At 37.8% G+C, this 24,465-nt stretch overlaps 1 protein-coding gene across 4 annotated transcripts in view; it reads left to right on the top strand.

The window, feature by feature from the left end:
- Positions 1-6,533: 6,533 nt before the first annotated feature.
- Positions 6,534-24,465, top strand: part of LOC119500226 (ras-associated and pleckstrin homology domains-containing protein 1-like) — a 68,694-nt gene continuing 50,762 nt past the window's right edge. For all 4 annotated transcript variants that reach the window (XM_037789858.1, XM_037789857.1, XM_037789854.1 and 1 more), the window contains exon 1: positions 6,534-6,787. The gene's annotated coding sequence lies outside the window, so the exon portion shown is untranslated. The remainder of the gene's footprint in view (positions 6,788-24,465) is intronic.

Here is a 24,465-nt window from a genome sequence, read left to right as displayed (position 1 = left end):
AAACTTAAGTTATCTTCGGATAAATGTACAGTGAAAAGTCAACACCTACACACAGACACACACAAGTGGGGTGTTTGTGGTTTAGAGCTGCACTTTATCCTTCATCACCCCCTCTTCCTTCCTCTCTGCTGGCAACCACTGTTCTGCTGTAGGATTCAACACCCTCACAACAACACAAAACAAAAACTTCCTAAGCCGGTAGTTGAGAATACTCTCAGTGAGGATCTTCAAAATATAAACAGGCCCAGGCGGCTGACAGATATAAAGCTAAAATGACGGCTCCGAGGCAAAGGATGTCTCATTTGTTGACTCCTCTCTCCTCGCATCTCTTCCTCGGCTACCCTGCTCGCGTCTCCCGTGGGCGGGACTATGATGCAAGAAGAGGAGGCGAGGAAAGGAATTAAGGAGACACTTTAGCATATTGAAAAGCACCCTGAAGTTCAAAGTTATCCTGGTATACCGGATTATCACAACACTTCAAAAGCAAACTGCGAAAGGCTCAAAATAAATTGATGAGGGTTATTTATATTAAAAGTTCAGCCACGAAACAATTTGACAAATTATGTAATCTATTTATATGGAACAACAAACGGTCTAGACTTGACTTGAAAAAGTTGCAGAGGCCGAAGGATCAGGGTGGACAGGACCCTTCAAATATACCAGAGTGAAGGTACAGATATCACATGAAACTAGAAAAACATGCATGTCATGCTAGCGTGTTGGGAAGGAGGCTAAATAACACTCTAAAGGCTAAATCTTGGCGAGGAAAAACTTGCATGCCCATTTTCAAAGGGGTCCCTTGACCTCTGACCTCAAATGGTATCGACCCAAAGATTGCTGCAATAACATACACAGACGTAATAGAGCATGGGAATGACCATCATATACTTCCATGTTCTAAACCCTTATATACAGTTACAGTTTATTTTAATTCATTCATTAATTAATGTTTATTCCTGATTTATGATTAGAACAACTTGACACACAGTGCTAAGCTACATCTCAAATTAATCTTCAGGTTCTCAGCTTTCAGGTGATGTACACCACTTCTTTCTTTTATTAGTTTATAAGGCACTACATGGCCTTGCACCAGACTACCTTGCAGAAATGCTTTTGGTTTATGGTTTATGGAACAACCTTCCAGAGGAACTGAGAGGAGCTGAAAATATTGATATTTTTAAACGGAAACTGAAAACCCATCTATTTAGTCTGGCTTTTATGTAATGTTCTATAATTTTATAAGTTTGTGGTTTTATTGTTTATACTTATTTTATTTATCATCATCATTATAGTGTTTATTTTACTATATTTTGTACCCATCTTTTATTACTCTCTTATTAAGTGAACTTGTATATTGTTTTTTTTGGTGTGCATTAGTCTCTAAATCCATTTGTAACATTCTACATTTTTGTCAATCGTCTGTACAGCACTTTGAATTGCATTTGACTTGTTTGAAAGGTGCTATATAAATAAAACTTGATTGATTGATTGATTGATTGATATGTGACATCTATTGTTGACCTGCTATCTCCCCCTAAAGACCCCCTGTATCCCCCTAAAAAAAGACAAAAATGGCTCTATTGTGGGTCTCAGAGGGTTAAATAACGACACTAAATATTGTGTTTTTGTCATGTTATTATTGCTTATGGACAATCATTGCCATGACTGCACTCTGCCCTCCCACAGTGACCACAACTACACATCCGAGTATGTTTAAGGTTGATTAAGGTTGACTTTAGGTAAATAACTTGACTTGTGTATTTAATATCCCGAGTTTTAATGCCCTTCAGTGGTCACAAGTATCAATAATAAGACATTTATATGTTCATAATAATATCTGTATTTTCAATATATACTTTATTATAAATTAATATAAAGCCTTGCATCATATAATGTGCAAAGAAAGTGTACATTTCCCAGAAGTGTCAGTATGTTAACATGGCTGCATTGATGCTAACTTGATGAATTTAATATTGCAGTTCTTCACAGTGACCACTAGAGGGCAATAAACACTGGTGATTTTAAATACACAACCAGTAGGCATTTTATTTTGAATAACATGATGTATATCATAAAACATGAAATGTATGTGTAATTATTTTTGTTTTATCTTCTTTTTTTTATTTGTCTATTTTTCTGTTTGTTTCTCTGTTAATGAGCATGTTTTCAATAAATAATCAATTATTATTTTATGTTTTTATAAAGCATATTATTTTGTCTTTTACCTTAGATTTAACAGCAGTGATTTATTGTTAATCCCTTGCATCTTCTTGTCAACACAATATGGGAAATACAAAGGAAAACACTATTGGGATGTTGTGCTTCTTTTCCTTTATGTGTACAAAATAATGCCTAAAAATACTCTTTATAGCCAAATAAATACACTAAATATCGTGTATTTGTCATGTTATTATTATTTATGGCCAACCATCGCCATGACTACACACTGCCCTCCCACAGTGACAAAGAGTAACTACACTTCTGTGTATTTTAAAAGTTTTATTTTGAAATGATCGACCGGAAGTGTTAGTACACTATAATGTCTGCATTGACGTTACCTTTACTAATTTAGCAGTTCCTTGTTATCACTACAAGAGGGCAGCAAACATGCAATTTAACATCATTTTGGAATATTATTATTAAATATAATGCCAAAAAAGCTGTAAGACAAAACTTGCTATAGTTGATTATTATATATTATTATTATTATTATTATTATTATTAATAATAATAATAATAATAATAATAATAATAATAATAATAATAAATAAATAAATAATAATGATGTAAAATTATTATATATTTATATATATTATTTATATATATATTATTAATTATTTTGTATTATTTATAATATAATTATTATATTATTTACATATCACAGCCTTCTTCTGAACATTTAATTCCTCTGGCAATGTTGGAAGAGGAGATGGACTTTTCAGTGAGGTACAGTAGGAGACATCTTGTGCCCAGCTGTTAAACTTCTGAAATGAAAATCATTTGCATAGGTTATATATAGATTATGGGTTTTTTCAATGGGTAGATGAAGGAGATCTAATTATAAATATTATTATTTTAACGTGGTTATTTTCCAGACTTTTTTTTTTATTTTATTTTTTCAGACTTTATTTCTTCCGACATTTTTCAGACTTTTTTCCAGACTTTTTTTTTGGGACATTTTTTTCAAACTTTATTTCTTCGGACACTTTTCAGACTTTTTTTTTTTCCGACATTTTTCAGACTTTTTCAGTCTGGAAAAAAGACTTTTTCAGTCTTTTTTCCGACATTTTTCAGACTTTATTTCTTCCGAAATTTTTCAGACTTTTTTTTTTTTTTACATTTTTCAGACTTTTCTTTTCAGACATTTTTCAGACTTTCTTTCCGACATTTCTGAGACTTTTTTTTCCAAGGATATTTTTTTCCAAGGACATATTTCAGCCTTTTTTTTGGACATTTTTCTTCAGACTTTATTTCTTCCGACATTTTTCAGACTTTTTTTTCCAGATTTTTTTTAGACTTTTATTTTTTACATTTTTTTTACTTTTTTTCCGACATTTTTCCGACCTTTTTTTTTTTACATTTTAAAGACATTTTTTAGACATTTTTTCATTCATTTTTCAGAATTCTTTCTCATCAGACTATTTTCATCAGATTTTTTTTTCAGACTGTTTTTTTGGACATTTTTTTTCAGACTTTATTTCTTTCGACATTTGTCGGACTTTTTTTCCAACATTTTTCTGACTTTTTTTTCAGACATTTTTCAGACATTTTTTCAGTCGTTTTTCAGAATTCTTTTTCATCAGACTTTTTTTTTCCAGACTTTATTTCTTCCGATATTTTTCAGACTTTTTTTTTGGGACATTTTTTTTCAAACTTTATTTCTTCGGACATTTTTCTGACTTTTTTTCAGACATTTTTCAGACATTTTGTCAGTCGGTTTTCAGAATTCTTATTCATCAGACTTTTTTCATCAGACTTTTTTTTTCCAGACTTTTTTTTTTTTTTTTTTTTTTTTCTGACTTTTTTTCTTCCGATATTTTTCAGACTTTTTTTCCAGACTTTTTTTGGGACATTTGTTTTCAAACTTTATTTCTTCGGACATTTTTCTGACTTTTTTTTTTTTTTATATATATTTCTGACTTTTCTTTTCAGACATTTTTCAGACATTTTTTCAGTCGTTTTTCAGAATTCTTTTTCATCAGACTTTTTTTTTCCAGACTTTTTTTTTTTTTTTTTTTTTTTCAGACTTTATTTCTTCCAATATTTTTCAGACTTTTTTTCCAGACTTTTTTTTGGGACATTTTTCTGACTTTTTTTTTTTTTTATATTTTTCTGACTTTTCTTTTCAGACATTTTTCAGACATTTTTTCAGTCGTTTTTCAGAATTCTTTTTCATCAGACTTTTTTTTTCCAGACTTTTTTTTTTTTTTTTTTTTTTCAGACTTTATTTCTTCCAATATTTTTCAGACTTTTTTTCCACACCTTTTTTCCAGACTTTTTTTTGGGACATTTGTTTTCAAACTTTATTTCTTGGGACATTTTTCTGACTTTTTTTTTTTTTTTTTTACATTTTTCTGACTTTTCTTTTCAGACAGTTTTCAGACATTTTTTCAGTCGTTTTTCAGAATTCTTTTTCATCAGACTTTTTTTTTTTTTTTTCAGACTTTATTTCTTCCAATATTTGTCAGACTTTTTTTCCAGACTTTTTTTCCAGACTTTTGTTTTCAAACTTTATTTCTTCGGACATTTTTCTGACTTTTTTTTTTTTTTTTACATTTTTCTGACTTTTTTTTCAGACATTTTTCAGACATTTTTTCAGTCGTTTTTCAGAATTCTTTTTCATCAGACCTTTTTTTTCCAGACTTTTTTTTTTTTTTTTTTTTTTCCAGACTTTATTTCTTCCGATATTTTTCAGAATTTTTTTTGGGACATTTGTTTTCAAACTTTATTTCTTCGGACATTTTTCTGACTTTTTTTTTTTTTTTTTATATATTTTTCTGACTTTTCTTTTCAGACATTTTTCAGACATTTTTTCAGTCGTTTTTCAGAATTCTTTATCATCAGACTTTTTTTTTTTTTTTTTTTATAAAAAATATTTTATATATATATATATATATATATAAGATAGAGTGACCTCATCAGGACTGATTGGTTGGGCAGGACAGGAAACAAGGCATCAGGAGCGCGCAGGGCATCATGGATGCGCGCTCCCGCTGGGTTTTTCTGGGATCCGGTGTTGAGCTTCAGAAATATGCTGGATGCGTCAAATTAAACTAGAACACCGGAAGTGAGATGATTTCAGCTTCACAATAAAAGACCCATTTCCGGTTGACTACTTGCTGTCAAAATAGGTGTTTCCTCAGTAGGGGGTTGATAAGGTGTTTAGGTTATTATAGGTAAGGAGGTCTTTTTAAAAACAAGAGGTCACTTGAGAAGTCTGAGGGATAGATGAAGAGCTGATGAACAGGATTAAAAAGCAATAACAAAATACTTCTATTACAAAAAAAAAAAATTCATTCATTCATTCATTCATTCATTCATTCATTCATTAAAAAAGAAATCAGTAAAGAATATTAATGACAATTTGAATATAAGAAAAGTATGAAAGAGTAGTCTATGGCAGTGTAAAAAACAACAGAACTTGAACTTAATTAGCAACACAATGTTAATAAATTCAGAATTTAATAATATAATACTAGAATGTACAATAATAATAATAATAATAATAATAATAATAAAGCCCCCACACTTTTCAAATGTATTACTATTATTATTATACATTTGTAAGGCCCCTACACTTTTCACATGTATCATTATTATTATTATTATTATTATACGATACTATATGATACGATACAACTTTATTGTCAGTTTGTACTGAAATTCATTTTGCATCCATAGGAAAATATTATATAATATAAATATAAATATGATGATGATGATGATTATTATTATTATTATCATTATCATTATCATGATCATTATCATTATCATTATTATTATTAATATTATTATTATTATTATTATTATTATTATTATTATTATTATTATTATATATTTGAAAAGGGTAAGGGCTTTATTTTGTATACTCCACAATGATGAGTAGGCGTTTTTTTTTTTTTTTAAAGTTACTTAATTTGATCTTTTCTTGGCTTTTATTTATTAAATTGTTTATTAATTTATCTTCAAAAAATACTAGAATATAGAATAATAAGATAATAATAATAACAATAATAATAATAATAATAATAATAATAATAATAATAATAATAATATTATACATTTGAAAAGTGTGGGGGTTTTATTTTGTATGCTCCACAGTGATGATTCATTTTTTGTGTTTTATTTTTTTTTAAAGTTACTTTATTTGATCTTTTCTTGGCATCTATTAATTTATTTATTCATTCATTTATTGTCAAAAAAAACCTACTTATTTGTGGGTTTTAATAAAAACAGCAGCAGTGAGTAAAGTTTTATTATGAAAGTCCCTCCCAGAAGTGGTTCATCCTCCCTGCCTCCAGCTTGACCCTGCTGTTAGTCAGCGGTGTGTTGGGACTCAGTGATTCAGTGATTCAGTCTGGCAGCAGCAGCAGAGGAAACCAGGGAAATCTGGGATATCTGGGGAAAGAAAGGGGAGTCGGTGAAAACCAGGGACTAAAACCTGCAGAAACCTTGAACCATCAACACCGAGGAGGTCTCCTTCTCTACAGGGACACTGTCTCCTCTGTCTGTCTCCCAACTGCGGTGTTTGTCTCCTAGAAATATCTCCTCCTGGACACCGCTAACAGTAAGTAGCCTGATTCTGATTCTGCTGGAGGAGGAGGTGGAGGAGGAGGAGGAGGAGGTGAAGGAGGAGGAGGAGGAGGAGGAGGATGACAGAGAAAGCGACCATCAGCTGGTTAAATGCATTTCAGTGGTGACTTCATATGCAGGTTTATTTCTGCCTGCAGGCAACGTTATTCCTTGTGTGCATGAATGCATGTGTGTGTTGTGCTTTATTAAACGCTGCAGGGCCTGCAGAGAGAGAGAGAGCTGCAGACTCTACTCTCTCTCTCTCTGCAGGCCTGGATGGTGCAGGTTGTCCGGAGACTGAGGAGCAGCAGCCGGCTGACAGCCTGAATATGTTGCATCTAGTGGTGGAGGAGGTGGTGGTGGTGGTGGTGGTGGTGCTGCAGGAGGAGGAGGAGGAGGAGGAGGAGGCCAGCCAGGCGTGCTGAGCTTGACACAAGCAAAGCAAGGCGTGGCATTCATCTCATATAGCATTACACAGCCATGGGGCGTGCTCCTCCTGCAGCTGAAACACACTTTTATTATAATGTATATTCTAATTAATGTATCATATATGATCCTATAAATGTGACTTCATCATTTTTAATTGTATCTATTATAATATGCAGCCTCCTTTAGGGTTTGCCCCAAAGTCCCATTTATAAGATAATATTCAGCATCATCAGACATGCAGGGCCTGCCATCTGTCTGTCTCACCATCCTGCTATAGCCTAATACTGTCTGTCTCACTGCCTGTCTCACCATCCTGTCCTCATGCTATAGCCTAATACTGTCTCACCATCCTGTCCTCCTCCTATAGCCTAATACTGTCTCACCATCCTGTCCTCATGCTATAGCCTAATACTGTCTGACTATAGTAGACCTGTCTCACCATCCTGTCCTCCTCCATGCTATAGCCTAATACTGTCTGACTATAGTAGACCTGTCTCACCATCCTGTCCTCCTGTTATAGCCTAATACTGTCTCACCATCCTGTCCTCATGCTATAGCCTAATACTGTCTGACTATAGTAGACCTGTCTCACCATCCTGTCCTCCTCCATGCTATAGCCTAATACTGTCTGACTATAGTAGACCTGTCTCACCATCCTGTCCTCCTGTTATAGCCTAATACTGTCTGACTATAGTAGACCTGTCTCACCATCCTGTCCTCCTGTTATAGCCTAATACTGTCTGTCTCACTGCCTGTCTCACCATCCTGTCCTCCTCCATGCTATAGCCTAATACTGTCTGACTATAGTAGACCTGTCTCACCATCCTGTCCTCCTGTTATAGCCTAATACTGTCTCACCATCCTGTCCTCATGCTATAGCCTAATACTGTCTGACTATAGTAGACCTGTCTCACCATCCTGTCCTCCTCCATGCTATAGCCTAATACTGTCTGACTATAGTAGACCTGTCTCACCATCCTGTCCTCCTGTTATAGCCTAATACTGTCTGACTATAGTAGACCTGTCTCACCATCCTGTCCTCCTGTTATAGCCTAATACTGTCTGACTATAGTAGACCTGTCTCACCATCCTGTCCTCCTGTTATAGCCTAATACTGTCTGTCTCACTGCCTGTCTCACCATCCTGTCCTCCTCCATGCTATAGCCTAATACTGTCTGACTATAGTAGACCTGTCTCACCATCCTGTCCTCCTCCTATAGCCTAATACTGTCTGACTATAGTAGACCTGTCTCACCATCCTGTCCTCCTGCTATAGCCTAATACTGTGTCACCATCCTGTCCTCCTGCTATAGCCTAATACTGTCTCACCATCCTGTCCTCCATGCTATAGCCTAATACTGTCTGACTATAATAGACCTGTCTCACCATCCTGTCCTCCTGCTATAGCCTAATACTGTCTGACTATAGTAGACCTGTGTCTTCCTGCTGGTAGACCGGTGTCGTCTGGCTCAAAAGTAGAAATTGGATCAGGCGGGTTATTGGTAGAAGTATTGTGATCAGCTTTAGTGTTTATTAGATCACTTTAGGGATTGTTATCTGTAGGTAAAGGTCTTGAAATGGAAATATTTCAGTATAAAGTTGAACATGTTTGTATTGATTAAAGGTGGTTGTGGTGGTTATAGGTGTTGGTAGTGTTTTCATGGCTGACAGGTTGTGTCATCTTGTCTTGGTGGATTGTTTTTCTCTTTGCAAAATGCATTTTTACATCGAAATGAGGCAGTTTTCTTCTCCTCCAAGATGTCAGTGATGATGTACTGAACAGTGTTTTTAATGCACATGGCCAATTATGAAAAATTGTTCCAATAAACTGCTATAGATTTTGGGTTATACGAACCAACACTAACCCTAAAAGTGGATTTATAATCCTGCGTCATGCAGTCCTGCTATAGATCCCTCAAGTATAAGATGAATAAGCAAATGATTTTTTATCTATTGGCAGCACTGCTGCAGTATTGTGCCGGTGAGACGATGAAATGCAAACCAGGAAGTCCTGTTTGATTGATTGGCCGTTATATCTCGTTGCCAGATGATGTTGGAATGCGTTTTGGCAAAAGTTGAGCCAAGATTTACTTCTCTGTCTGGGTCTCATAAGTGAAGTGAATGAGGATGCTGTTTTTGATTCAGTCTGAGAGGTAGCTATTGATTAAAACACTGGTGCCAATACGATACAGAATCTTAGCTTCGATATCCGATACTAAAATTATACTGTTTAAGGTCTTTCTTTGACAAATACAAACATTGGTTCCTGCAAAATCCTTTTATTTTCATTTAACTGAAGAACCAGATTTCTCACATGTTTGAATACAATAATTTCAAATTGGCAAAAATAGATTTAAATCTGATCAATGAATAAGTAAATAACCAGAAATTTGATGCCTGACAGTTTTTGATATGCTGCTCTACCCAAGAAGTGTTTATAAAGCAGTAAACCTCCTGAAAATGTATCAGTTTTAAAGGTTGTTAGTGCAACTTGTTCCCTTTCCATTGAAAGTGAGTATTGACCATGTCTCCCTGCCTTTTGTCCAAAGCAAACTGGGATAGGCTTCGACCTCATCGTCACCTTTAATAGAGAAGATAGATGGTTAAATGCCATCAATGTTGCCAAGACTTCAGTAATTTGTTCTACCGCTGCACTGATATTGAACCATTTGTGCCTCTAAATTAAATTTTTAATTTCCTTTTGGAAGTGTTCTCTGGGCTTGGCTCAACACAAATGTGTGGACATTTTCAAAATTGGTCAAACTGTTTGGCTGAAAAGTGAGTTTTTTCTCATCATACTATATCTAGTCTTTGGGCACATGATGGGACTAACTGTTGTTGTAACAGACTCAATTATATTTTAGGAAATAACAGTAGTCCCAATGTGCTAAAATACTACATATAGTATAATAAGAAAATGTATGTTTAATAACTCAATGTTAGAGTTTTTCCTAATTTAAAAAAAATCCTGACTTTGACTATTAATGAAAGTTTCAAAGTTGTTCTGCTAGATACTTTCACAACGTATGTCTGTACCAAATTTCAAGACATTTGACCAATCAGGACAAATGTTGTGGCATTTTTCCTTATCATACTAAACATAGTCTTTGGGCACAAATGGGTTCATACAGATCCCAATATGCAACGTGCAATAATTGATGCCCATACAACACACTGAACTACATGGTGATTTTAAACAAAACTGAAATTTTCAAACGATATTCCTTCAGATGTTTTCTACCTTGTTTGAACCAAATTGACTTACAATGGGGGATTGTGTCCCAGCGTCGCTGTAATGTGTAACCAGACCCATCGGAGTGGTAGTGTGAAATCATTCGGACAGACTTGAGAAGTCCCGTCTCGCGTGCAGCAAACTGGGGCAGAATTCAGCATCTCCCGGTAGTGTTGAGGGTTAACTGGAGTATAAAAATCCCGACTGGCCTACTTCAACTAAAGGCTGCTCTGACTGTCAGCCGGAGCTTCACATCAGAGACCTGCAGGCTCCTACATGGTTTCCTGATTCAGTATCCTCCTCTGTTGGTTAGTTAGTGCTCATCCCAGAGTCTCTCTACACCGAACCTCCCAGCGTGACTTTATCTCTGGATTTCCTGTTGATCGAGTTTTCATAGTTGGTTCTTTTCTTCATATTGATGCATTTGAGCAGCTGTTTATCACCATACAGATGTGAATCAGAAGGGAAATCCTGATACAATGTGAAACTGATTTCTGAAGATCCTAATTAAGTATTGTGGTTTTGTAATTAGGGCTGCAACTAATGATTATTTTCATTGTCGATTAATCTGTTGTTTATTTTCTCAATTAATCGATTAGTAGTTTGGTCTATAAAATGTCAGAAAATGGTGATAAATGTTGAACAGTGTTTGACGTCCTCAAATGTCTTGTTTTGTCCAAAACTCAAAGATATTCAGTTTACTGTCATAGAGGAGTAAAGAAATCAGAAAATATTAACATGTAAGAAGCTGGAATCAGAGAATTTTGACTTTTTTTTTCTTTAAAAATTATTCAAACCGATTAATCAATTAGCAAAATAGTGCCGATTAATTTAATAGTTGACAACTAATCAATTAATTGTTACAGCTCTGTTTATAATACTGGGATTCAACACAATTTACTGTAGGTATTTGCGGTCGCCTCATGATACCTAATGAATTTGATGACCCCCGAATTGAAATGACCCTTTTGTGTAAAACAGTCTCAAAGCTACTTGTCAAAACCAGTAGATTTTTGTTAAATTTGCCATAGATACTCATCTGCTGTGCCCATGTTCCATACTACATAGTCATTGTATTTGCTGTGTTCTATGTTTTAACTGTTTTCTTCTAGTAGTCTACAGTATAAAAGACATCAGTCTACTGTTTTGCACAAACAGGAAATGATATGAGACTCGAGCCAATTAACGTCCATCAAACTGTGACTCTGGAATGTCTCCGACAATTAAACTTCACAAACAAACAAAATGTTTATACCAGTTAGTTGTTGTTTTCTGACATTTTCCTACAGCTGTTTGTTTTCATGTGTTGCAGCTGTGAGCAGCTCCTCCATTTCCATACTGTTTAGTATGCTAGAAAAAGAGTAGTAGGACCTTAGTAGTATGCCAAAAATACCAGGATGTCCTACTACATCCGGTCACTGCTTTTTCTGGCTATTCTGACCCACTCTTTCCAGCGGAAGATACGTCACATCTGCTGAGTCACAGAGAGGGCACAGATAGATGACAGCTCATTGACAGATATCACAAATATCAGCAAGAGGGTCGAAGTTCAAGACACAATGTTATGACAAATTAGTATGTCCCAATTGTATGCATACTGTATGCAACAGTATACGTATGTTGCAAGGGCGGCTGCAGTACGTACTAAAAGTAAAAACACAAAGTATGCAGTAGGTATGTAGTATGGAATCATTCAGGTGTCAGGACACATCAAAATGTAAAGGTAAGATTGCCATGAAATGATTGAGCACATTCATGCTTCCTATAGCGGCACCCACAGAGCAACATGTTCACTTTGCATCCAAGATATTAGAGATGTATGTTGTCCAAGTAATATAGTTGTAATAATAACACTCTTGTCCACGGTTTCTTGCTCAGGGACATGTGAATACACGAGTGTTGTGGGAAATGTACATCTGCATTTCCAGGCCCCGGGGAGGCCTGCATGTGTGCTTCCTCTGGCAGCACCGCAGTCATCTTGTAAACATCAGGCTCAGTGTACTGGTTACATCTGTATCAGCTGTTCTGGTGCAGTTAGTCAGAATATTCTCACCAGTGGCTATGAGAGGGTAAATCAGGTCACCATCTGACATTGTTTTCTTCTTCATTGCTGTCTGTCTTTCTGCGTGTATCACTCTCTCGCCAAGTGTATGGAAAAGTCATCCCTTCTTCTCAGGAAATTCCTCCGGGTCCCCGGGGTAAGACAGACAGACAGAGACAGACCGACAGACAGGGAGGGTGTGAAGGAGCAACAGAGCAGAGCTGCTACAGAGGGACAATCTAGGGCCTCGGTTTCTTGTTTATTTAGAACATTTTCACCACTTTACCTTGCTGTCAGACAGCCCTTTCTGACGGGGAACTGAAGCCGTTATATCCATCTGTGCTCTAGCCAAAGCCACCAGACTCCATGGAAAACAACAGTATTTTTACCTCGCAGAACACAGGGATTGCTGGTCTACCACTGCCTCGATTGGTTAGTTTGTTTGTGCTATTGTGTGACTTCGGGGAATCCGAACTAACCAAAGTCACACAATAACACCACACAAACTAAATGAACGGTAGATAGGGCTGCACAATAATCGAATAGTAATTGCGATCACAATTTTGGTCTCCCACAATTAAATGAACATGATCGCCTGTGATATTGATGTTAACAATGCACGTCCTGCTCATAGAAAATGCTGCAGCATATCAAATCAAGCCCTTCCTAAACTAACAGCCAACCACCAGCCGGTGATTGAGATGTTTTGGCTTCAGTTTTGGGTATTGATATTATCTATACAACCAATGTGTTTATGATTAAATTAAGAGCATAACATTGTTTATCTAGCTCTTATTGTTGATAATTTTGCTCTTGAAGTGCACCAGATTGAAGCATTTAAATTTAAAATGCAGCCAAAAAAGTGGTAGGGTGAATACTCCTGTATTTTTTTCATATTGCAATACATATTGCAGAAAAAATACTGCAATGTCAGTTTTTTCCAACATTGTGCAGCCCTAATTTGTACATTAGCAGGAATGTAGCACAGTATGGAAGTGAAAGCATCACTCTGTTTATTTTAATGTGAAAGTGCAATAAAATTATGTGTAAAATCAATGAATAATCATGATAAATAATCGTGATATCAATATTGATCAAAATAATCGTGATAGGCATTTTGGCCATAATCGTGCGGCCCTAGCAGTAGACCACCAACTCCCGTGTTCTGGGAGGTGAAAATACTGGGGGGTTTTTTTCAATGAAGTCTGGTTGCTTTGGCGAGAGCATAGATAACGGCTTCAGTTTCCCATCGGAAACAGACTGTATAGCTGTCTAACGGCAAGGTAAACCGGCTTAAATATTCTAAATATAGCGTACACTTCAACTGATTGATTTTTTTCAGGTGGGCCTTTCTTTTAAGTAGCTAAAATAAGTTTTGCTGTCGGTCCCGTCCACAGCAGTACATTACTTTGCTTCCATGCAGTAACTCCTGTCTGCTTCTCCAATCTGGAGGCGTGCCGACCAATTATGAATAAGTACCTCATACAGCCCCACTTCAAAACACTCGTACTATCCCTTTAACCTATAGTACAGTGTCTTTAGCTGGAGCGTAGCGTGTAATGCAGCACTCCCGTGTAGTAGTCTATAGTGCAGTCTGTTTTGCTGTGTCAGTGCTGAACCTGCAGAGACACTCAACCATTAAACGACATCAGGACTGGAGCAGGAAACTGGAGATGGTGTGTGTAGAGTGTGTACAGTGTGTACAGTGTGTTCCTCATTCATGGTGTCTGTTAGACCACTGACCACTGGCAACTGACCGGTTTGTCTGGTTGGCGCTTATCTGCTTACTTTAATGCAATAAGGATTGCAAGGCAGATAAACTAGAGGCCTCATGGCTAACTAGTCAGGTAGTCATTAGGGGTGTAAATCACTAGTTTCATCACGATACGATATTATATTGATTCTTTGGACAATAATCCGATATCACAAAGTCTGCCACGATACGATTTTAATTCAATTCAACCGACCTCCCCCTTTCTCACACTTCTAACTCCTTCTAACTCCTTTTTTAACAATGTCAAAACCCGATATGAAAATCAAACTTTAATAAAAATGATTATAGAATCAACTAGAGCATCCATCAGGTTGCCAGTGGAAGGTGTTTAGTTTAGTTGCACAATAATGAAGCATAAAAGTTAATGTGAGTAAGTAAGTGATAATCATTGTTTAAATATTTAAGGACATTTTAAGGTCACACAGTATTATTTCAAACACACAACCTGCCTGTTCTTTCTGTATAGACTGACCTGGTAACCAGCTGTGAGTGTAAATGTTGCCGTTAAGAGTTATCTTGTATCTTGTATCCTGATATATCTATTATTAATGCTGATCTGTTTGTGCATGCGTGCATGCACTGATAACAATAAATGTTTTTACTGCTGTTTGTTGTTGAAACAGGCGACTGCCAGCTGAATGCAGTGACTCAGCCTGTGTGCGTGTGTGTGTGTGTGTGACTCCCACACACACACACACACACACTAACACATAGTATTAATGGAGTATCCAGATGAGGTAACCGTACTCCTCTCTCTCCTCTTAGTTAACTGCTCTATAAACTAAACACAGTGGAGCCATAGACAAACAGCAGAACAGTAAAAGGGCCTGATGGTGTGTCCAGTATAGAGTATTGTTTTCCAAACTTTTTTGGAGGGGGAACCCGCTTTTTAAAAAATGTAACCCATCGCACAACAGGCCTTACCGATTAAATTGTGAGAAGAGCAAATTTGTGCGTAAATGAATGTTCCTGACCATTTTTACTGCCATTTCTGCATCATTTTATAATATCTTGAACCGGTAAACCAGCTGTTTTGTAAAGATATACGTTTGAAAATCACAACTTTGTTTTATGCATGTGTTTGTGAAAACATATACTTAATAAATGAGACCAAATAAATGCATTTAGGCGGAGTTAACTATCTTGTTCTTTTCATCAGATAACATTATACATTTAGTTGACTCTAGTTTCTTTCCTCTCATCAGTACAACATTCAGAATGTACGCTAGCTTTTCATATTAGATTCAGTCTTATAAGTAGGCTACAAATATCACAACAATACGAACATTCAGGCTCCCTCATGTAACACAAAGATGTACTGCAGATAAAGAAACAAATCTCAGTCTTTGGGAATGACTGGTATAGAATATCCTAAAAGTTTAGTACATCTTAAAGAAAACCAAGATTTAACTGCTTCAGTGATACGATTTCTATGTGCAATAAGGAAACCCTTAACAACCCCTCAGGGTTCAGAGGTCAGGGATGCAGTTTAGAAAGCTGATGTTGGTCTAAAGGACATTCCTCTCATAGTCCCAGTGAGGTGGTCCAAGAACAAGGAATTCTGGGAAAACAAACTAGAAGAAATGTTTTCACTGGTTTCAGTCGTCACTTTGACAAATTCAGTCAGCTGTTAAGGTTCAGATACAGAAACAGACCATTCAGTGCTTTACGTTGAGAAATATAAACTTGTTTTCTTTCTGTCAAACTTTTCTTTATTTAATAAAAGAAGACAAACTTCTCGAATGTTAAATGTTGTTGCTGCTGTAGTCGTAAAGTTTGATTTAAATCTTTGATATTTGACAGTGTTTGATGCTCAACACACTGGACGCATTGTGGTTGATACAAAAAATATGTATTGAGATTGGATACCCAGCCTGAGTCCATTCAGTGTTCTGATCAAGATCGTTTCCCCCGGATCCGTATCATTTAATTATCTTCATCTATACCAAGTCCAATTGTTAAAAGCAATCCATTTAGAGAATATATATTTGACAGCTGAATAGTTCAGCATTGAGTTGATATAGCTTCTAAATATAACATCATTATGGCTCCTTTAGTATTTGTTTTTCATACTTTAATGTTTTGTTTGTATAGAGGGGAAATGATTGTGTGGCTTTGGAAGAATTTTGTTCAGACTCCCCTTCATCTCCAGCTTGAAACAAAAAGTTCAAATACTGTTTTCAACCAACAGCAGCACTGTCTGTCTCCGTCTCTCTTTAATTCCACACAGATGTAGAGTCATTCTGGCTGCTGTTGCTGTGTTACAGCACAGCCCTCGTTCTTGGAAAATTTAATCTCATTTCTTCTTTTTTTTTTTAATTCTTTTATTTTTCCCTTTCGTATTTTTTCTTTCTCAGCTGCATGACTCTCACCGAGCCACTTCCCTCTCTCTCTCTCTCTCTCTTTGTCTGTCGGTGTCCCTCGACCCTTGTGGAGATCCAGGAGCAGGCTGTGCAGCTGGGAATCAGGACTGACGCTTTGACCGTGTTGAACGGAGTCTGTTTCACTTGTTTTTAAAAGTTTGGACTTTTCCATGAACAAGTCTGCCTTAGAAGTGGTGGTAGAAAAGCAAATCCTTTAGCTAGATAGATAGCTAGATAGATAGATAGATAGATAGATAGAGATATAGATTGATAGATAGATTGATAGATTGATAGATAGATTGATTGATGGATAGATTGATGGATGGATAGTCGAAGTGTTTTCATTTTGACTCAGCACTGATCGACCGTGGGCACGAATCCCTTCTCCTCCAGTTTATCTCGAAAGACTTTATTAACATCACTATTTTTGTGGATTTTATTTAGCATATTCTGTATGTTCTCTTCGGTCCAGATGTCAAGCAAACATCTGATTTCAACAGAAGTCCAGTCGGTCCTCTCCCGCTCATATTAACTTCTCGTTTACCTGTGTTCATCTCAACAAATGCCCGCAAAGGCAGCCTGCGTTTTGGTTCCCTTGGAAACGGCTCGAGATCACCTCCTGCAAGTGGTCTCGGACCGGTCGTTTGGTCTGCACCAGAGTACGATTACTGCATTTACAACCGCCCGAACGAACTGCACCAGAGTTAGATTAAAACGGACTGAATGTTGGCTTGTGAAAGACCCCTAAAAAGACAGAACATGTTGATTGAAATTCTGTCTAAAAGGCCAGACATGGACACAGCCAAACAGATGATCCACTAGCAGCGTGATCACAGTTGGAAAGGGCGACGTTAGCTGTTAGTTAGCCTGTTAGCTTTACATCGTAGTACAAAAGCAGTAAAACAAGTCAAAGAGGCAGTGCTAATTATACCCTGAGCTCTGCCATGAGATGTTTGAAGGAGATGATGTTATTATAAAGTGTGTGTGTGTGTATGTGTGACAGGGTGAAACAAAGTGAGAGTGTGTTTGGGGTTTGTCGGTTGGCCTGGTTTGAAGTAACTGTTGACACAGTGAGTTGGGAGTGTGTGTGCGTGTGTGTGTGTGTGCGTGTGGGTGTCCGTTGGCTTGAAGAAACTGTTGATACTGTAAGCCTGTCAGTTTTCCATTGCTCATATTAAGACAGAAAAGAAAAGGCATTTAACCTGTGTGGGTTTGTGTGTGTGCGTGTGTGTGTGTGTGTGCGTGCGGTTGGATATGTGTGTTAATGTTATGGCTCGGTGTAGTCCTGGAACAGCTACTGTTTTTCTCTGCTGGCTCTTTTATACGTGAAAACACACGCTCACTCCCACGTGCACCGGGTCCAGACCAAACCACAGCTACCTCCTATATCCAGACAGCTCTCCAGTAGAGATGGAAAGTATGCGAGCCTTGTCTCTGCGTGAATCAAAACTGTGTGCATGTAGATTAATACCGCGAGGCTCTCTCCGCCGTCTACGTGGATAGAGTGCATGACTGGATCAGCCGTGACAGAGGTCATGGTTCTGACTTAGACCACTCATTGCAGTATCTTTAGCCAACTGAGATACAGAAATGACTGTACATAATGTTACGTTTTATTTTGGGAAATGGACAACACAATAGCTGCACAAGAATCAAGTGTGGTTGACTTGTGGAGGGAGGGTTGCCAGCTCAAGTCCTCCGACTGCTTTGGAAAAATGTGTGGATGGAAAGTGAATGAGGAATATGCTCGCCCACTTCAGCGATTACTGTGTAGGTGTCTTTCAGCAAGGAACAGTCCGCCCAAAACTCCTCAACTCTGTTAAAAAACAGATGTACTTTGCATTCAGTGTATGTTTCCTTTTCCTGTGTTGAACTGGCCAAGCATATAAGGCTGATGATGGGACTCCATGTCCAGATATTTTCAGCAGCTTCAATAGAATTGGACCATAGTTATATTTTTCTTTGCATTGTCCGTGTTTTCATCTTACAACTTTAACCCTTTCACAGTGTGTTTACAGTTCATGAAAGTTAATTGTAACGTTTTGGTCACCTAAAATGACTTATTCAGTGTTCGGCTGTACTTAGCTCCATCCTCTTGTGTCACTTCTGGTTGCAAAAAAACAAGATGGTAATGGCCAAAATGCCAAACTCGAGGCTTCCACAAACCAATGGGTGACGTCATGTTGACTACGTCCACTACATATATGTAGTCTATGGTACAAACGTAATGTTTTAGAAACACATATCTCCTTCCAAACTCTCTGGGTAATGAGAAAAACCATTACACGTTTAACCATGACCAGCTCGAAATCAACAAAACCAGCCTGGAAGCATGAGAATCTATGGAGGAGAGCCGATAGTTGTTGGACCCTGGTTGGAGCTGGCCGATGCTAGGCTAGGATTGGTCAGTCTGCGTTCGAATGGTTTGGATGTTTTTCCAACCAAGAAAACAATCAGAAAAAACTAGCAACTCTAGACCCAGGCTAGGTGACTGTAACTTTATAATGTTGTTGATTGGCCATTAACCATTTCATCCCTGGCTCCTCATGTCTACATGTCTAAGTGTTCTTGAGCAAGACACTGAACCCTAAATTTCTCCCGATGCATTTACATATAGGAAAGATATTCAAGTTGCAGATGTATTGACACTTCTGGTCAGGTGTGCATTCAATTTGATGCATTGCATAAATCCAAGTTCATGCCACAACAGGTGATGATTGAAGCATCAAGTGTTGGGTTAGTTTAATTCATCATGGCAGGTGGAGCTGGGTCGGGGACAGTCTTCTTAGCCGAGGACTTGTTAGAACTGGAGCAGGTCTAATGGTTTTTGGCTGAGTCAGACTCAGCCGCTCATTCGCTGCTATGTCATTATATGATTAGCTCCATAACTCTGTGCAAGTGAAGTGTGTGTCATTTCTGGTATATGTGTCTGAGCAGGTTTTTCGGTAGTGAAGACTTATCACTCGTCTATACCTCCTTGTCTCGCTCTACTGGCAAGAGTTCAGATCACTTACTGAATATTGCATTGTGGACATAATGAATACAACATTCATACACATATATGAGAAATACAAACACACCCACAGAACACACTTTCCGTCATTATTTGTTCCCTCTTTTCCTGTTTTGCTCTCATGTTGAAAAGGCTGTCGTTGGTTCCTGCTGCAGATGTTGTTTCTGGCAGGAATCATTTCAACCGAGGACGGACAGAAGTGGAAAGTTTAACTTTTCTCATACATTTAGTTTGGGTGTCAGTGTGTGTGTGTGTGTTGAAGGAAAATTCTACTCTTTAACCACCGTGGAGCTAAAATGTGTCTGTTTTTGGAGGGTTTTTTGGTGGGTTGGTTTAATGTCAGCAGAGTTGTGGGTGTTTGAAACAAAATGTGGATACTTCGGGTGGCCTGCCTGGTGGAGGAAAAAGACTACCTAGTATGGACATTGATAATATTATACTGATTATTTTTTAACTAGCATGATCGAGAAAAAAAATAGCTAATTTGGTCATCAGTCGTTATGTGTCCGTCAAATTTGTTATGCAAATTTTAAGTGAATTTCTGAAATTTCCGCAAAATTAAATTTGAATCAGTGCATGTTCCATTCAACTACCTTGATGCAAATATTTGTGTTTTTCAAAGCAACTTATGATCTGGTTTGTGAAGAACATGCTTGTAGGAAGAATGTATTTCCTTTGGACAAAGCCAGACTAGATGTTTCCCCTTGTTTGCAGTCTTTATGCTAAGCGAAGCTAAGCTCAGCTGCTGGCTATAGCTTCATATGTCCTGTACAGATATATGAGTGGTATCAATCTTCTCATCTAACTCTCTGCAAGAAAGTAAATCATTATATTTTCCAAAAATATAGAACTATTTCATTAACATCAACAACAAGATATGGAACATAATAAATGAAATATTTTTTCTTTTCTCTGTATAGGCTCCCATGTTTGTCTTACCGCCTATGTTAAAATCTAGGAGTACTTTTCATTGATGATGTATATAAATTACTTTACATAATATTTTGTTGTTATTATTATGGTGATCATGTGATTGCTTCCCATTGGTTGTCGATACCATATCGGTGAGGCCACATCTGCTTTGTCGGTTTGTTTTAAGCTCCGATGAAGACCTACGGTGGTCAAAACATGTTGGCTTTTTTAATGATTTAGCCACTATAGTACAGGCTTTTTAAACTAAAGCTTAAGCTAGTTAAACGGATAGTTAACAGTAGATACAAAATATTGGTTAATTTTAGTCTGGAGTAGAGTACTAGGCTTTATACTATCAGCTGTTATCTTTGTCATTGGTCTTCAGTCCTTTATTACAGTCCTTTATTCCTAATGTTTCTAATTCTCACATTGTCACTGAACAGACAGCCACAACAAGTCTTCAGTAACGAGCAGTTTGTCTTTCTGGAAGTCAGGGAAAGATAATACTGGATTCTTCACAATAAAAGCTCAGTACAAAGATGAGTTTTTCTGAATCCAGTCACACAGTCGTGTATACTGAGGCTTATTTGACTGATTCAGACTATAACATGGTCAGCCCAGACCACAGGGTCCTCTTTTGCCTTTAATGTATGCCGTGCACAGTACACTGGATACAGACACAGATGCAGTCAACCTTGTCAGTTTTACAGTCTTTCTCTTCCGTGCTCATCTTCCTCCCTGTAGCAGTAGTTTAACCCAGTAGCTCACTGACCTTGTATTGAGTGTATGAGACGGTGTTCAGTCTGTGTGTGTGTATGTGTGTGTGTCAAAGCAGCAAAGCAGAGTGCTGTGATTCTTCCTGACAGTTCTGCAGTGCGACCGACTCCACTGCAGCAATGCTAAACCTGTGCTGTGTGCATGTGCGCATGTGTGTGTCTCCATTCATGGTGGCACTTGTGTCCGAATGTTGATTATAAGGAAAAGTCTTAACACCCATTCTTGGTTTTGAAGGGTTCTTCTGTATAAGCTCACTGTCGTGTTGGTCATTCTGAAACCAGAATGTGTTTTCACTGACTCAGAGAGGTTTTCACAAGCAGCCAGCCATCAGACTTCAGTGTGTAGATTAACACTGAGGTGGTGCTGCATGCTTTAACTGGGCCACTTGGCTCCATCCTGACAGCAGGGGGGTTACCACCACACCGACCCGTGATATGCCATTTCTTGGGACAAACCATAAAGTTCCCCGCCCTTACTCAAACTGTGTTGCACTTATCGATTTATCTGCTAATTATTTTCTTGATTTAATCAGATGTCAGAAAGTGGTGAGAAAAGAAGAAAATAATGCCCATCACCATTTCCCAGAGCCTGTTGACAACTTTAAATTGCTAATTTTGTGCGACCAGCAGTTGAAATCACAAATATATTGAATTTACCGTCATAGAAGATGAAGAAAACCAACATTTTACATTTGAAAAGCTGGAACCAGAGATGTTTTTGACATTTTTCCTTAAAGGAATAGTGTGTAGGATCTGGCGGTATCTAGCAGTGAAGTTGCAGATTACAACTTCTCCCGTGTGCCAAGCGTGTAGGATTGTTACGGTGGCCGACCCAAGTTCCAGCAGCCCTTCAAGCCAGATTGGATAAAGAGGAAATGCCATAACGCACCAACCCAAGCAGCTTGCTTGCAGTGTGAACGCCTACTTTAATCCTGTAAAGCTGATGTTTTGGAGATGTTTCACACTCAGCAGTTACAAAATGTTAAACGGTAATGCCATTTAAATCTATCTCGGTTAGTTGCAGGTCGCATTTCTAAATCATTTTCTCATTAAGGTAATTTTTTTAAAACTTTGATTTACATCATTAACAGTGAACTTCTCACTGCACCACTGAACTCGTGCCCTCCAGTGCTGGCAGCTTGTGCCCCATTTGAATAAAATAAGCAGGCTGCAGATTTAGCCCGAGGGTGTGTGTGTCTGTGTGTCGGTGCAGTAGGCTGTTACGTGCGTTGGAAGTATGTGTGTTAGCTGGGTTACCAGGCAGACCAGTATGTAATGGCTTAATGCAGGTCAGCAGCAAAGCACTGACTCTGGCATGGTTGAGGGTTTGATTCCCACTGGACCTGATGTTTTGAATGCTGTTCACAGTGATTTCCAGCTTCAGAAACACATTGTGGAGTAAGAGGCACTAGCTTTAAAATGCCGACCTGTCTCTATATGTCTGTGGCCTTCAGCTGCTGTAGACTAAACTGTCTGCTGTCAAAGAGACAAGCTGTTCTAAATAGGTGCATTGGGGGGTCGTCTATCACCCCTATGCCTTAAGCTTCTCAGTTGCAAGTATCACTCTCACACGCACACACATGTTGTCTTTCTATACTTGGGAGGACCCTCATTGGCATCCCATCACAATTAAATGCGTATCTCCAATCTTAACGTAACCCTAAGCATCAAAACACAACTTGTTTAAAATGCTAAGTAGGGTTGAACCTCATCACAGCCTGGAGCATATACTTGCTAACCTTGAGACCTCAAAAATAGGGAGGATCTCAATACCAAAGCGGGGGGTCTGGGTGTCCTTCCCCAAAAAAATGTTAGTTTCCCTTGCTTGAGTATTTCTTTCTCTTAGTACTCTCCATTTCTCTCTCCGTCTCTCACTCACTGAATGCACTTTCAGACGCAACATGACAACGGCACCACTGCGCCCTGAGATCCGTTATTTCCAATGGCTTGCGTCCAACACAAAGGCGTTTCGCTGCATCGAGCAAAGCCCAACTTTGGGCGCTGCACGCTGTGATGCGCCAGAAACCGGTTGAGATAAGGAAAGGGAAAAAAGGTGTGAACATTTGCCATAAATCGGGAGAAATACCAGAAAATCGGGAGGGTTGGCAAGTATTGCCTGGAGGAGAGACTGCAGATATTTAGATGTATGTATGGAGTATGATAGGCTAGGATCACCATTTTATTCCCCCGCCCACAAGACCTAACCATGAACTTGTAAATATTGTGTAATGGATTTTTTTACAAGAAGATTTTTTATTTTTTTGTGTTCTATTGAAATTTACTTCCATCCTTGGCATGTAGCTTGACCTTATCCTAAGCTAACCCTAGCCTGATTTTAACCATAACCTTAAAACTGAGTCTTAACATTCAAACAGTCCTCTTGAAGTGGTGAGGGCTGGCCAAAATGTCCTCACAATGCAGAAATCTCCTCCCAAAAATAGCAATACAAGCCCTCGTACACGCACACACAAACCCACCCACCCACACACGGGCACAGAGTGCATATCCTCCAGGCTCAAATGAACTCATATTTCCCAGTTATGTGGTGTTCAGTGAACATTCCCAGTATGAGCACCACCAGACTACAACGTGACTACTTCAAACTTGCACTTTCACATTCATTTTCAGTATTAATAATGTTTAAAAACACATTTCTTGGTTTTTTTACACATAATTTGTATGTTTTCATTTTAGTTCTGATTAATAATACATGACACATTGTGTAATTGAAATGCACGTATATACACCAGGAGCATGATGAATAAATGACACGAAAGTGCAAAATACTCGCCTGCGAATAATACATATCAGAACTATTCATACCTGCATCAGATTTGAATAGATTCACACAAAAGAGAGACCCAGATAGTCAATTGTTGCCCAGCCTAAACTACTGTAAGCTATTTTATTGAGTTTCCTTTTAGCTAAATGCTGAGTGAATTTTCCTCTGGTAAACACTTATGCAGTGTAGCCTATATGTCTAAGGCTTTTATTGTGAAAGGTAAGAACAGAAGGAGTACATCTGGTATGCGCTGCCTTGTGGATAATAAAGTTTGCCATCTTGGTTTGGACTACAGAGCCTCCCTGTTGTTGTACACTATAGTGTACGTTTTGAATATGTCCGTTCCGCACA

The sequence above is a fragment of the Sebastes umbrosus genome, chromosome 13, assembly GCF_015220745.1.
Source record: "Sebastes umbrosus isolate fSebUmb1 chromosome 13, fSebUmb1.pri, whole genome shotgun sequence".
In the NCBI taxonomy this organism is placed as follows: domain Eukaryota; kingdom Metazoa; phylum Chordata; class Actinopteri; order Perciformes; family Sebastidae; genus Sebastes; species Sebastes umbrosus.
The sequence above is the reverse complement of the archived record's forward strand: the minus strand, read 5'-3'. Positions and strand labels throughout refer to the sequence as shown.